General features: G+C 40.1%; 1 protein-coding gene across 2 annotated transcripts in view; it reads left to right on the top strand.

Moving 5' to 3' along the window:
- The window catches only part of HS3ST5 (heparan sulfate-glucosamine 3-sulfotransferase 5), a 137,587-nt gene that overhangs the window by 53,953 nt on the left and 70,146 nt on the right, over positions 1-13,488 (top strand). For both annotated transcript variants that reach the window (XM_033143634.1, XM_033143635.1), the window contains exon 2: positions 121-322. The gene's annotated coding sequence lies outside the window, so the exon portion shown is untranslated. The remainder of the gene's footprint in view (positions 1-120; positions 323-13,488) is intronic.

Genomic DNA, 13,488 nt, shown 5'->3' with positions numbered 1-13,488 from the left:
TGTTGGAGATGGCTGCTATAGTGCAGTGTTGTAGCCCTCTATTTTATTGTTGTTTTAGACTTACATGAATAATACTGCTTCTTCAAAATAACTGCATTCTGTTTCCCCCCCCCCCTACAGCCTTAACAAGTCAGAACACATTTAAGAAGAAATGTCTTTTCATCCCTTCTGCATCTGGAGCCTTTTTACCATATCACTGATCTCTGTTATAAACTCTGAAGGCTTTTGAGCACTGAAGACTGGCAGACATAAATTCTTCTTTGAATGTTCTTGGTCTAAAGTAGATGTATCCGATCTTCTGGATGAGTATAAGGATAAAAAGGTTGGTGGATTATTTGAAAGCCTACAGCTTCAGAACTGTTTGTTTCTGTGTATTTCTTACAGTGGGGTGGGCGGGCAGAGTTAATAGATGTCTGTTTTCCATCAGCGGTATAGCATTTTTATTTATACTTGGGAGAGAGAACCCTTCTCTCTCTCTCTCTCTCTCTCTCTCTCTCTCTCTCTCTCTCTCTCTCTCTCTTTCTCTCTTTCTCTTTCTTTTTGGAATGTCATGGAACAGATTTCCTACTAGAAAAGCATCCACTGATTTCTCTCGATTTGACATATTTGCTTTTGCGTATTCCAAAACTGATTTAACCTGAATGTATCAAATGGGATGTTGTATTACTGGGGGGGGGGGATACCTATGCTTGTATTGGATGTGAGTGCTGCATCTATACAGAAATTGCAACACTTTAGATGAATATAGAATTAACTAATGGGAAGCTACATTCAATAATGGAGTCGAATGAACTGGGACCATGACACTTGTGCATGTAGAGCATTAACTCTTTCTCTCCCCCATGCTGTTTCCTGATGGAAATCTCACCCCAAGAAGCCATGATTAACCAATGAGGTTTCTTTTTTTAAAAGACAGCTGTCCAGATAGCCCTTTCCCCAATCTCTCCAGCTGATATCACCGGGGGGGGGGGGAATTTTCACTGAGGAACCAGGATTTAAAACCCTCCTTCTGCACTGCTGTCCTGAACTACTCCACTCCACCCCACTCCCGCTTTTAGCTGAAGAAAAAAACATGTCAGGCAATCTGATCATGGATATTCCAAGTTGTATCTAGCTGGGCCCTAAGAGATTAATTACTGATCCATAGTTTATATACATGCTATTAATGCCGTAGGGGAAAACCCTCAATGTTTATTAGAAACTATTCTAATAAGATCACCAGGTGATGTATGGCAAAAAGGGGGCACAGCAGGTTTTGCCACCTGCTGTCCCTCCAGTGTACACTTACCTTAGTTAAGGACCTTTGGACTTTGGGGCTTTCTCTGGCCTCTGCTGTTTATACTCCTTCATTTCCTGGGGGATTCTCATATCTCATTTCACACTGCCCACTTTTTGCAGCTGAAAATAAATGTATTTCTTTGACTTGATATATATGTGATACCTTATCATAGTGGCAAGTGAATATTCCCCATTGCAGAAAGATTCTTAACTGAAGAACGTTGGAAGTAATTAACTAAAAACTTCAAATGTACTGTTCTTTATCAGCATTTAAAAAAGGTGTTTTTCCTTTGATATCTCCTCTCTCTCTCTCCAATTTATTGCTCATACACTCCATAGTGCAACACTGACTATAATGTTGGACTTTGACTAGGGAGACCTAACTTTAAATCTGTACAGTGGTACCTCGGGTTACAGACACTTCAGGTTACAGACTCCGCCAACCCAGAAATAGTACCTTGGGTTAAGAACTTTGCTTCAGGATGAGAACAGAAATAGGGCAGCGGTGGCGTGGCAGCAGCGGGGAGGCCCCATTAGCTAAAGTGTTTCTTCAGGTTAAGAACGATTTCAGGTTAAGAACGGACCTCCGGAACGAATTAAGTACATAACCAGAGGTACCACTGTATAACCACCATGTGCTGCATGCACATGTATAGGACTGAACATATCTCATCAGGATGTGATGACTCCCTGTTGTCCACTGGACTGCCTCTACCAGTAAAACTGTGGGGTTTGGTTTGGTTTTGAAGTCTCAGGTCAGCTTTGATTCAACATTTGATACGTGATGCCTACTTAGACTTACAAATTACCAATCAAAGTTGCAGATCTTAAGCTAGGAACATGCATGTGTGAATTCATTTAAAGTTTCCACCTCTACTTTTAAAAGACTCTCATAGCCCCTGTAAGGCAGAGAATGGGTAAGGCAGAACATAAACATGCCATGATAAACAGCTGGAGAGCTGGAAAGTCTGCTAGGCGGAAAATACACCAGCCTTCATTTCAGAATGCTCTCTTTGCACCAGTCTAGGTATTTTACTGCCAAAGCACTTTGAAAATCAGGTGTGGAGGGGATTGAGAATAATTTATTCTAAGTTTTTTCTGCCTTGGCTATTATAAGGCATGGGAGTATGGTGATTAATAAAGACAAAACTAAAACTTCGCAGTGTTACTACATTGTAATTTCCACTTTGTGGTAAATGATACCATATAAATCCCTCAGCAGAATTATATTGTGGTACTCAATCTGTCTGCCTTTTAGTGTGTCTGTAACTACTGTGTGCATGCCGTATATATTATTTCTCCAGTTAGAAACCATAAATAAGAGACAGACAACATGCAGTCCTTTATCAGAAGAGACTTACGTCCCAATGGCATCAATTAGCTATTTCAAATACAAGAGAGAGAAAACCCATTGCATAATAAATGTAACAGAGCGGCAACGAAAGCATGCAACTAAAGCTTTGCAATTGGAACTGGTAACAGGTATGGGGAAATATTGTAACTGGTTTAACCAAAAAATAATAATGAATTTACTTTTGAATAAATTCAGCTGTGATAGCTGTGGTAGTAAACTCCATGTTTTCAATAAGAAGCATAGAATACTCTCTTCTTAAAGTGGGGCTGAGACAGAAAAACCCACATTACAATACATAATGAAGCTTAATGTGCAACCCTTAGCAAACATAGAAAAGAAACAGAAAGATGCAACTCTTCCATCCTAGTTTTATTTCTTGCAATCCAACACTACAAAGCATCTTTTGTCCCTTTTCGTCGCCTTATCTCTGTATCAGTAACTAGTTTTCCTTGGATTGGCACATTATAATTTTGTATCACTTTCCTAGATTGCTGTCCCATTGTTACCCAAGCTGCTCATACCTTTTAATAGAGCCTCTCTTTTTTTCTCTAGAGAAGTATATGGTTTCATTGTGCTTGTGTAGAAGTAACTAGCAAAGGCTACCTCTTCTGTACAGCAATAAAGGAGCAAAACAAAATATGCATCTGAGTCATTTATTGTTGCCTGTTTCCCCCCCCCCCTGCGTGGAAATAAGGTGTAGGCTGCTCTTTGCACAATTTTTGTTTCCCTTCCTGTGACATGCCTTGTTAACCAAAATTAACATGTGGCATAGTGCTCTGAATGTTGAAAAGGCCTTGATGGCTATGGGCCAGTTCAGCATTACAAGAACAACCTGCAGCAAGGTTTGGGCTTGGATGCTTTTTTTGGTGGAAAGTGACTGTGAGGAGGACTTTAGAACCTTTTTTTTTAGATAACCACAACTGGCCGTGTTATTTGAACATGGACAAACTGGGTTAATCTTAACTTTGGCCAGTGGATACAAACTGAAATCAAGCCATAGTTTATGCAGGTGTCTTATTTTCATTAACCAGAGTTAAGATTAACCACAGTTTAGAGTTCAGATGACCCCCTAAACTGCAGGTGATATAAAATGGAATATTTGAATATCCTCCTTGTGGCCATGCAAGAGGAGATATGAGGGGAGATTGCCGTTCCTGTAGCACTAAGCCAAGCCTTAATCTCTTGTCTGAATGCAGCCTCTGCAATTCTCCATTCCCCAGTTTTATTGTAGCTGCTGAACTGAAATGAGTTTTTGTTGCATAATTTCTTTCATTTTCTGTCCCCCCCCCCCACACACACAATGTCCTTTTCAATCAGGGCAGCTGTGAGTTTCATCCTGAGATTGATACGGGTAGGCTTGAGAACTTTTTCTGTAGGAGAGTGATTCATCTCTTGGGTCAGAATAATACAAATAAATAAATAAAGCATAAAATAGCTATTGCACTGATATGACCTGTCTGTGCCAACATGTGAGTAGCTCTAACAATGTAGGATATCAAAGATATCTGATTTAAAGGAATGTGAGTAACTTATGTTCAGTTTTAAAATAAACGAGTGCTCACAAACACGTGCACATGCAGACAGACACACAAAGGGTACCTTAAACAGCAGGATGTAATCTCAGACTATTTGCAGTCAAGAGGTTTCTGCTGAGCAAAATGCTCATTCAATTTAGAAATGGAGATTATAATAATTTTCCTATCTTCCTCACATCAGGGGTCCTGCCATTATCATGCAGATGTATATGTTATAATGTGATATATCTAGCAAACCTCAGTTCCAGGTAACACATGCTTTAAACATACAACAATCTAATTCATCCATAATGCAACACTTCCTAGCTTCCACAAGTGAAAAGTAATGTGCTTAAATTGCCCCATGTAATAAAGCACTTGCTTCTAATACATGCAAAGTGGTTTGTATGATGGCATTGCTTGTAACATGCAGCACTCTATTGAAATAGCCATTCACACACACCCCAAGCCAAAATTGTCAAAAGGTGCAAGTTATTTATAGTTCTCTACAAAGAGGTTCATCCTAAGAACATAAAATGTAGGAAAGGGAATTACGATGTTTCTGGGAAGGATGCTAGCAGCCTGTCATCTTTTTCTAGAGGCACTATGGGAAGGAAGAAGGTGGTGGTGGTCTGTACTCAGGTGTTCATGCTGCTTAAACTGTGCCACTGAAATAGTATGCATTGTTTAGTACTGCCCCCTCCCTGCGGTCACATTTTGTTTTGGGGAAGAGCCCTGAGAATTGGGCAAATCCTGTACAGGAGTAAGATGTTTCCATCTGCCCAACCACTCACCAAGCCCCCATCTCAGTCAAGCTAGGAATTTTTGGTTTTGTCTCCAGGAAGTCTCTGGGTCAGACAGAATAAAACACATAAAAATGTGGACATGTGCCTTTGCTAGGATTAGATGGGCAGGGAGTTGATGGCAGACCACTGCAGTCTCCCATACCAAATAAGTAACCAAACCTAGTAACCAGTTTTGAGAGGTAGATGGCAGTGATGCCAGATATGGGGAAGAGAAAAGATAAAGGAGTGTTTACTTTCTTGTTCTACCTTTCAGCCTCTTGTGATTTCACACGTTTCCCTTTTTATAATGCAATATAAAAATTAAATGCATGTATCCTAAGCAGTACCAAGAAAAAGGAAAGTGAATGACGAGGAAGCCTTCTGTATAATTAACTTAATAATAATAACAACAACTTAGGGTCTGGCTATGGAGGAGAGATTCATCCACAATAGTAGAGGGAGCAGAAGGTCCAGTGTATATAAACAGGATGTTGCAAAAGCCTGCAGAACATCTCTGCTTATTATTCTCCCCATTAAGTGATGTAGCACTGACTTTAAGTGGAGAAAGGCAGGTGCCCCGGAAGGTTTAATGGCTCAGAAGTATAGCATGTGCTTTGCAACTATAAGGGCTCCAGTTCAATCCCTGGCATCTCAGAAAATAAGGCTGGGGAATGCCTATGTCTCAGGCCTTTGTGGATAGCTGTCAGTTGGAATAGACAATCCTGGGATGGGTGGACCAATGGTTCATAGTATAAAGTGTCTTTGTGTGTTTCATATATCTTCATATACATTATACTTGGTACTTGGTATGGCAAGGTACCTTTGCTGGTCCTGTGCATGCATGTTTGTGTGGAATTGTGAAGACAAGCACCTGACACTTTTGGTGTGTGGGGTTGGAAGCACAGGAAGAGCCCACTTAGTATATTATCACCAAGACTGATTACTACTTTCCATATTTGGTTTTCTCCCCAGGACACCATTTTGTAGACTCGTAGACTACACTTCAGCACAAAGATGTTAATAAGTTTGTCGAGATTTACTGAAACAGCTGTGCCTCTTACTAAGATAACAAAAACCAGGTATCTGCTTCCTTGAACATGAAATACTATTTCCCTAGATAACCGATAACACATTTCTCTGCAAAAATAATTTTTAAATGGGGGCAGAGCCAGGAGAAATTATCTTATGCTCCAGCTGCAATTATATAGCACTTCAAATACATTTTAACACTTCAAATACAGTGAAATTATCTCACTATTTCTTAAAGGTGTTTAATTGCAAATGTCTTTTAAATTAGTAATTCAAGGAGAAAACATTAAAATAATGGCTCTCTCACTCTCTAATTTTTCTAACAATTTTTGATGGATTGTGGTAGTTCAAGTTCATATTCTAACTCCAGCTGAACTATTTTGTGAATTTCCCCCCAAATGAATATGCATGGAACTGAGAAAGCAATAATGTCAGATCTACAAAGTAATTCTGTAGTTGAATAGAATGTATGTAGATCATCCATATTGTGATAAGGCCTTTCTCCTGTCTCAACATCTTTTGCAATCTCTTAAAAGGTTGTCTGATCTGTTTTCATACGGCATCAGGATTTTATTTATATGCCACTTTTGATTTGAGGATATGAACTCTCTTCTTTTGAATAGCAGCTGATATATTTCTGGTTATGGAGATAAGTAAAAGAAATTGTTTCCATATGCTGTCCATGGCATCATCTATCCTTCTACATTATCAAACCTTTATTAGGCATTTACATGTAAAATTGCGAGAGAAAGAATCACATACAGAAACTTTAAAATATATATACACAAAGAAACAACAATTAAACTCATAGGCTGATTGTATGCGTGTATTAGTAAAATCTAGAATTTCCTCCTGTTAAAGTACTCCTTGAAGCACTCCTGCCAAATACTTGGCTACCCCCGCAGTCACCCCTTGGTCAATGTCAGAGAGACAGAATCCAACACTTCCACCATGCTGCAGTTTCAAACCGTCCAAAAGGGGGGACAACACGCATTCACGCAGTGTACTGTGTAGTGGACAATAAAAGAGAATATGCTCTACAGTGTCCGGGACGTTCAGGGAACATCTGCAGTATCTCTTGTTTCTGGGAATATTCTGATATCTACCCCTAACAAATGCCGAGGGAAAGATATTCAGTCGGGCCAACACAAATGCCCTACGTTGGGCTGGTATTATTAGTTTAGTAACATAGTTGACCCTGCTATCTAGGATATTTAAATCATAGAATATGGGAGAGCAAATTGTATTTACTGTTGCCACAATATTTTGTCTCTCAACATCCTTTAGTCTAATTAGGACATTGTGAAAGATATGTTGCTCACTTGAATTGTACAAGGGCGCGCGCACACACAGACACACAGAGCGAGAGAGAGAGAGAGAGCATATGGCATTATTAAGCTCTTTTCCTTTCATTTTCCCTGCCAGTTATCTGCTAAATGTATAGTGCTAGTGCTGTGCATATGGCCAAAAACTGGAAGCCTTCCATAGAGGTATTAACTAGACTCATCCTAGTTTCCTACAAAGGAATCCAAGAAGCATGTACAACAGTTACTTAGGAAGGTACAGGATTACTGGATTCCTGAATCCATATAAGAACATAAAAAGAGCCTGCTGGGTCAGCCCAGTGGCCCATTAGTCCAGCAACCCGCTCTACCAGTGGCCAACCAGATGCCTGTGGAGCCCAGCATGCACGGTTCGAGCACAATAGCACTCCCACTTCCTGTGGTTTCAAGCAACTGGTTTTCATAAGCATTACTGCCTCAAACTGTGGAGGAAGAGCAATAACCATCATGGCTAGTAGCCATGAATTTGTCTAATCCTCTTTCAAAATCATCCAAGTTAGTGGCCATCAATGCCACTCAGAGAAATCCAGGACTGCCAAGGGGTGGGGGCTTCAGGTGAGGAGGAGGAGGAGACACAGGCAGCCTTAGTGCATTCCTGAGAATGTGCTGAGGAAGCAGACTCCAGAAAGACTGAATCCTCTGCTCACCATCTGCAGGGTGCTATGCTTTGCAGGTGCCTTCCCTCAGGGCAAAACAGATTGAACCCTCAGTGCAGTTGGGAGGGGAGGGGCACTGTATTGCCTGCCTTCCTTACTCCATCCCACTCCCAACCATATGTTTAATTATTTCTTCATAACTGAGTGACAGTCCCATCTCCTGGGTCAGGGAGGATGGGGCTGTGGACAGCTACAGTTTTTCTATACGCAGTACAGTGTACACTGCCTAAGCACCAGGGTGAGGGGTCAAAGGGGAAAGGGCTCACTTGCAAGGAACTGCAAACTCAATATACTCTCCAATATATTTCATATTTACATTTAGCCAAGTTTTTAAAAGACTAGCCATTCTCTGTTTACTTATTTCTTACCAATAGTCTTTTATCCTATACAGTATGTGATTGTTCAAATTCAGATACGGAGTTTAATGTGTAAAATTGGGCTCTCTCACACACATTAACACTAGGCTCTGTCACAAACCACGAGAGTAAATGGAATGTCCTTCCAACAGCACATTGGAATGAACATCTTAGTACTGATCTCACCAGTCTGCACACTGCATTGCTTATAACCGGATGCTCATTTGATTGGTGCAAACATAGCATTTTAAGTTTGACTAGAAATAGAAAGGGATAGTTGTGTCCAGAGTATAAAAGCAGTATCAAATTATGTAACCTTTTGCTCTGACGTAGAATGATGCCATTAATTCATGAACTGACTTTGAAAATGACAGGGAGCGGTAGTCTCTCAACAAAGACTACTAATGCTGTATACAGTAACTGCCTTTTTGTCAGCATCATGGATGCTTACTTAGACAAACTTCAGGCTAGCAGAAAGCATCTTCAAACTGACAGACTACATTCTAATTGAGGACACATGAACTTCTGAAGTGATTTTTTTTAAGTGCACTGATGTGTTGAGACATGCCAAATGCTCCAACAGAATAACCATTGCAATCTTTTAAACAAGTCACATGTTTGATGCAATTTACTCTTGGGTCCAACAAATGCATTCAGTTTTATTTGTTAACCTAGCAGAACATTATTTATTAATGAGTTCTCCATGCTTTATTAAGCCTAATGTCAAAACACCTCTGTGGGACTGTAGGAATGCTCTGTCTCTATGTTAAAAGCCTTCTAAAGAAAATGAAAAATTATGCACTAAAGCTGCAGATAAAACCCAATAGATATCAGTTCAATTACTCTTGATCCTGGCAGATGATGTTTCTGAATAGTTTTGAAAGAGCTGCATCAGATAATATAAGCTGTCTCAAATGAAAGAATTCTGCACTATCAAATGTACGTAATTAGGAAGGCTTAGAGAAACTTAACAAAGCCACTCTGTTCCCAAAAGCTGAATGGTATATTCAGCAGGTGAAAGCCGACAAGTTCAGTAGAGAAGTACAATGCTTGCTTGGCTTCATTTATTTTTTACTCAGTCCTTTTATATCAGGAAGGGAAATTTCTATTTGCAAACATTAAAATGATGGAATGTTGAAATACAAGGGGTTATCAGAAGTTTTCTTAACTCAGTAGAAATAATATTGAACAGGAAGCCTATACTGGAGTTCAGTAAACTTTTCCCTTGCTCGCTCCCCACTCTTTCCCACTCTGGTATTCTTCCTGAGCATCTTATCTGTAGCATTGGCATACAATTCAAAGTGATTTGTTATTGGGCCTTTCGTGCACTCCAAACTTTGCTCAGATTTGTGCTGTGGTTTAGTCAACTAGCATGAAGTCAACTAGCATGAAGCTTTGACTGAGAAGAACTGGCAGTAACTTTACCTACATCTCTCTAAGGGTAAGAAAACACAAACAGACTTAAGCAGCCAGTAGTCTTTATTGATTGCAAATTAACACCTGGCTAGTTCCAGTTCATCTTAATAATGCAACATGGTCCATGTCAGATTTTGCCACAAGCATTTGGTCGAGGGTTTGCATTCAAATCTAGCCCAAATACAACAGTCAGTCAGTACTGTCTGTGGCTTCCTATTGTTTTCTGCAGCTTACTATCAATGCCAATGTGGTGTAGTCATGGACTAGGACCTGAGAGACTAGAGTTCAAATCCACACTCAGTCATAAATCCCACTGGGTAACCTTGGGCCAGCTACCGTCTGCACCTAACCTACCTCACAGGGGTGTTGTGAGATAAGAGTCATGTATGCTACCTTAAGCTCCTTGGAGGGAAGGTGAAACTTAAACATCATAAGTAAAATAAAATATCAGGCTGTATGCTGTGAAGTATTTAATACTCATACCCATATGTGCCACTGTCATGCTTCTTTCAGTGTGCTTATATATTTGTGAGATCATTTCTGCAGTATATGGCCGTGGTTACAAACAGCTGACTTGACTAAGAAAATAATTTCAACTGTAAAGCAGTCATCCCAACCCTACTATGCAATGCCAAATCTAAGTGTTATGTTGTGTATTTGCTTCTAATTTATTCTGCTGTCCAACTGATCACTGTGGTTGTTTTCAGGAGGGGGCAGCACTTCATTTCTATGTTGGCAAGGGAGTTCTAATTTCCCTCCCCTCTCTCAGAAAATGTTCAGTATGCTTTATTGCTGGCAACTGCTCAAGTCCCTCTTCCCCAAATCTGGTCATATTCTGAGTGTTTAGAAAGGTCCCTGTTTAATTCCAAGTTTGCAATTCTGCAGGTTATAAAAATGCAAGAGGAAGCCACCGCATTTTATCAGAACAAGAAAGACAAAGGCCCACCACCACCTCCCCTTTGCCCATAGGTTTGGCTTCAACAGGTAGCACCCACCTCACTTACCAAAATTACGTATGACATGAATAGTTTATTCCAGCTGCTCTATCTTGCCCCTGTTGTCAATTCGTAACCATATCCTGCTTGTGTCCAAATAAAAAAAGAATGGGGGTTGACTTACTTCTGCAGGTTGGGAGAGAGGAATTACCCAGTATTGGATTTGCCACCTGCAGTTTAATTTGATCCTTCCCTCAAGGAAGTAATTGGCTACCCAAAAATAGCAGGTGGGAGGGCCAAAGTGCCAATTATGCCTGTCAAAAGCCATTTTCCTTTGGCCTTTACAATTTCCCTGGTTGAGGCTGGAATTCAGAAATTTCTTATCCAACCTTACAGTAGTTTCTGTAACCCGCAGCAACTTCCCAATCAATTATATAATGGGTAGGCAAACTAAGGCCCGGGGGCCAGATCCAGCCCAATCACCTTCTCAATCCGGCCCACAGACAGTCCAGGAATCAGTGTGTTTTTACATGAGTAGAATGTTTCCTTTTATTTAAAATGCATCTCTAGGTTATTTGTGGGGCCTGCCTGGTGTTTTTACATGAGCAGAATGTGTGCTTTTATTTGAAATGCATTTCTTAGTTATTTGTGGGGCATAGGAATTCATTCATTTCCCTCCGCCCAAAAAAAATAAATATTCCGGCCCCCCACAAGGTCTGAGGGACAGTGGACCGGCCCCCTGCTGAAAAAGTTTGCTGACCCCTGAATTATATTGTTGTCATGTCTCACCCACATGACACAAACAGCTTGCTACCTAAGTGCAGGATTTTCTATTTTCAGTATTTTTGAAAGTTTTTTTTTTAATTGCATTTTCAAAACCAGGAACAGTGACCATATTTAACCCCCCTCCCCCTGTCCCACTTACAACTTTGTACGAAATACAGCATGTATACATATACCATATGATTCCCTTCCACACCTTTTCTGGTTCCTTTGCTTTTCTGCTACTCCACGCAATTATTTCTTTTTGCTTTATTATTTAAACCATGCCTCATGCGGGAGGATCCACTGGAACAGCAGATCCCAATGTCAAATTTTCTTCCCCCTTTGTTTCTGATGTAGTTCTTCCCTCACACCTTCTTCCCTGGCAGGGAGGGAGACGGTATTGGGGGGGGGGTCAGCCTCGGGTGCCAAAATGTCTTGGGTCAGCCCTGCCAAACACACCTCTGTAGGGAGGAAATTCTGCAAATGAAGGCAGTGGAATCAATTCTAAACTATAGTTAATATTTAATTTCCTCTCTCCCCTGCCCCTTTGTCCATATTATTGAAATAACTACTGGTGTATCATGTAGAATGGCTTGATTCAAAGGTGGTTATTTTTAGTATTGTATCATTACTTACTCGTGTTTATATCAAAGTTTCCTTTTCATTTTGATGCTTGTAATTACTGTTACTAGCTGATATTTTATACAGGGTTTTTATCATTTTCTTTCATCTTTGCCCTTTCATTATGCACATTTCAGCACTTAACATCAATACAAAGCAAAGAAAATGTTACAGTCTAAAGTCACTACAACACAATAAGTTTAAATAAGAGGGTCAAGTCTTATACTGTATAAATCAGCACCAGGCCATCAACTACAATAGTTGTGGAGGCAGCTCTGGCACTAATTAACTGGTATAATTATGGCATTATGAAATAAATGGTATTATGAAATTTATATAACTTTCTTAGACATAAGTAAATATGAACTTTTTCCTCCAAGAGAGGTTACTTGGCACTGACATATCCAAATCAATTTATCAAAAAACTACACAGAAATTATTAATGCTGTCTAGCAAAGGCTCAAGTTTTGCTCACCTTTAAATTGGAACGGAATCAAATTTCTACCCCATTAGTAATGGGAGCATTGATCTTCAGCTGTGAGTCAAGATCTGCTACTAGGTCACATCCTGATCTAAGGTGTGTCACAACAGCAGAACTACCACGATGCAAATACATGGTTAAAAAAAAATATAGGTCTCCAAATGTATACTTGAGTTAAAAGTGGGCCTTGGGTTGTAAAAGGTTTAAGACTGCTGTGCTAGGACACTCAGGGCTGAACTTCTGTGAGCCTTTGATACTGTATTGGCAAGGGCTCTAGAACCTAGATTGCTTAGACACCGGGCAATAAGGCCTCACTTCAGCTTCAGTAGCGTGTGACCCTGAAATTCAGGATCCCTACAAACTGATGTCAAAGTTTTGTTCAAGTTTTGACCTCAGTTACTCTTTATTTTGCATTATTTTGGCAAGATGTTTTGGTGCCATTAGCATGCCTTTGCCAAGAGCCAATTAATATGTTTCTTGTTTAATGTTAGCTATTTCCCCTCATAAGCATAGCTGCATAGCTTATGAAAGGAAGCATGACTCGTCCTAGGAATGGCTTTCCTCATGTTACTTCAGCTGGTCTGAGAGATGGCTGGACACAACTTGTAAGGGTTATGGGGGCCTAACAGACTGACTTGATAGGTGCAGTCAAAGAGAAGAGGCAAGCTGTTAACCCAGGTAGCAATTAACCCCTTGACTGAATGACTCAACTAGCTTTAAAACAGTGTGTGATCTTGGAAATCACCCTGTTATAAAGAGAGTGGGCCAAGGACTGTGCATTTTGCCACACAACCTGACCTTATTTGTCTAGAATGTTATTGGCTAGGACACATTCTTGCCTGGCTGCAGTTTTTTGCCAGTAGCTTTACATGGATTTTCTATTTATTTTGTTTTTGCTTTCTTGCTGCTGCTATTTTGTATTTTGCATGCTACATTTTTGCTGACTTGATATTTT

Source organism: Lacerta agilis, chromosome 3, assembly GCF_009819535.1.
Source record: "Lacerta agilis isolate rLacAgi1 chromosome 3, rLacAgi1.pri, whole genome shotgun sequence".
NCBI lineage: Eukaryota > Metazoa > Chordata > Lepidosauria > Squamata > Lacertidae > Lacerta > Lacerta agilis.
This window is presented reverse-complemented; position numbering and strand designations above follow the sequence as displayed.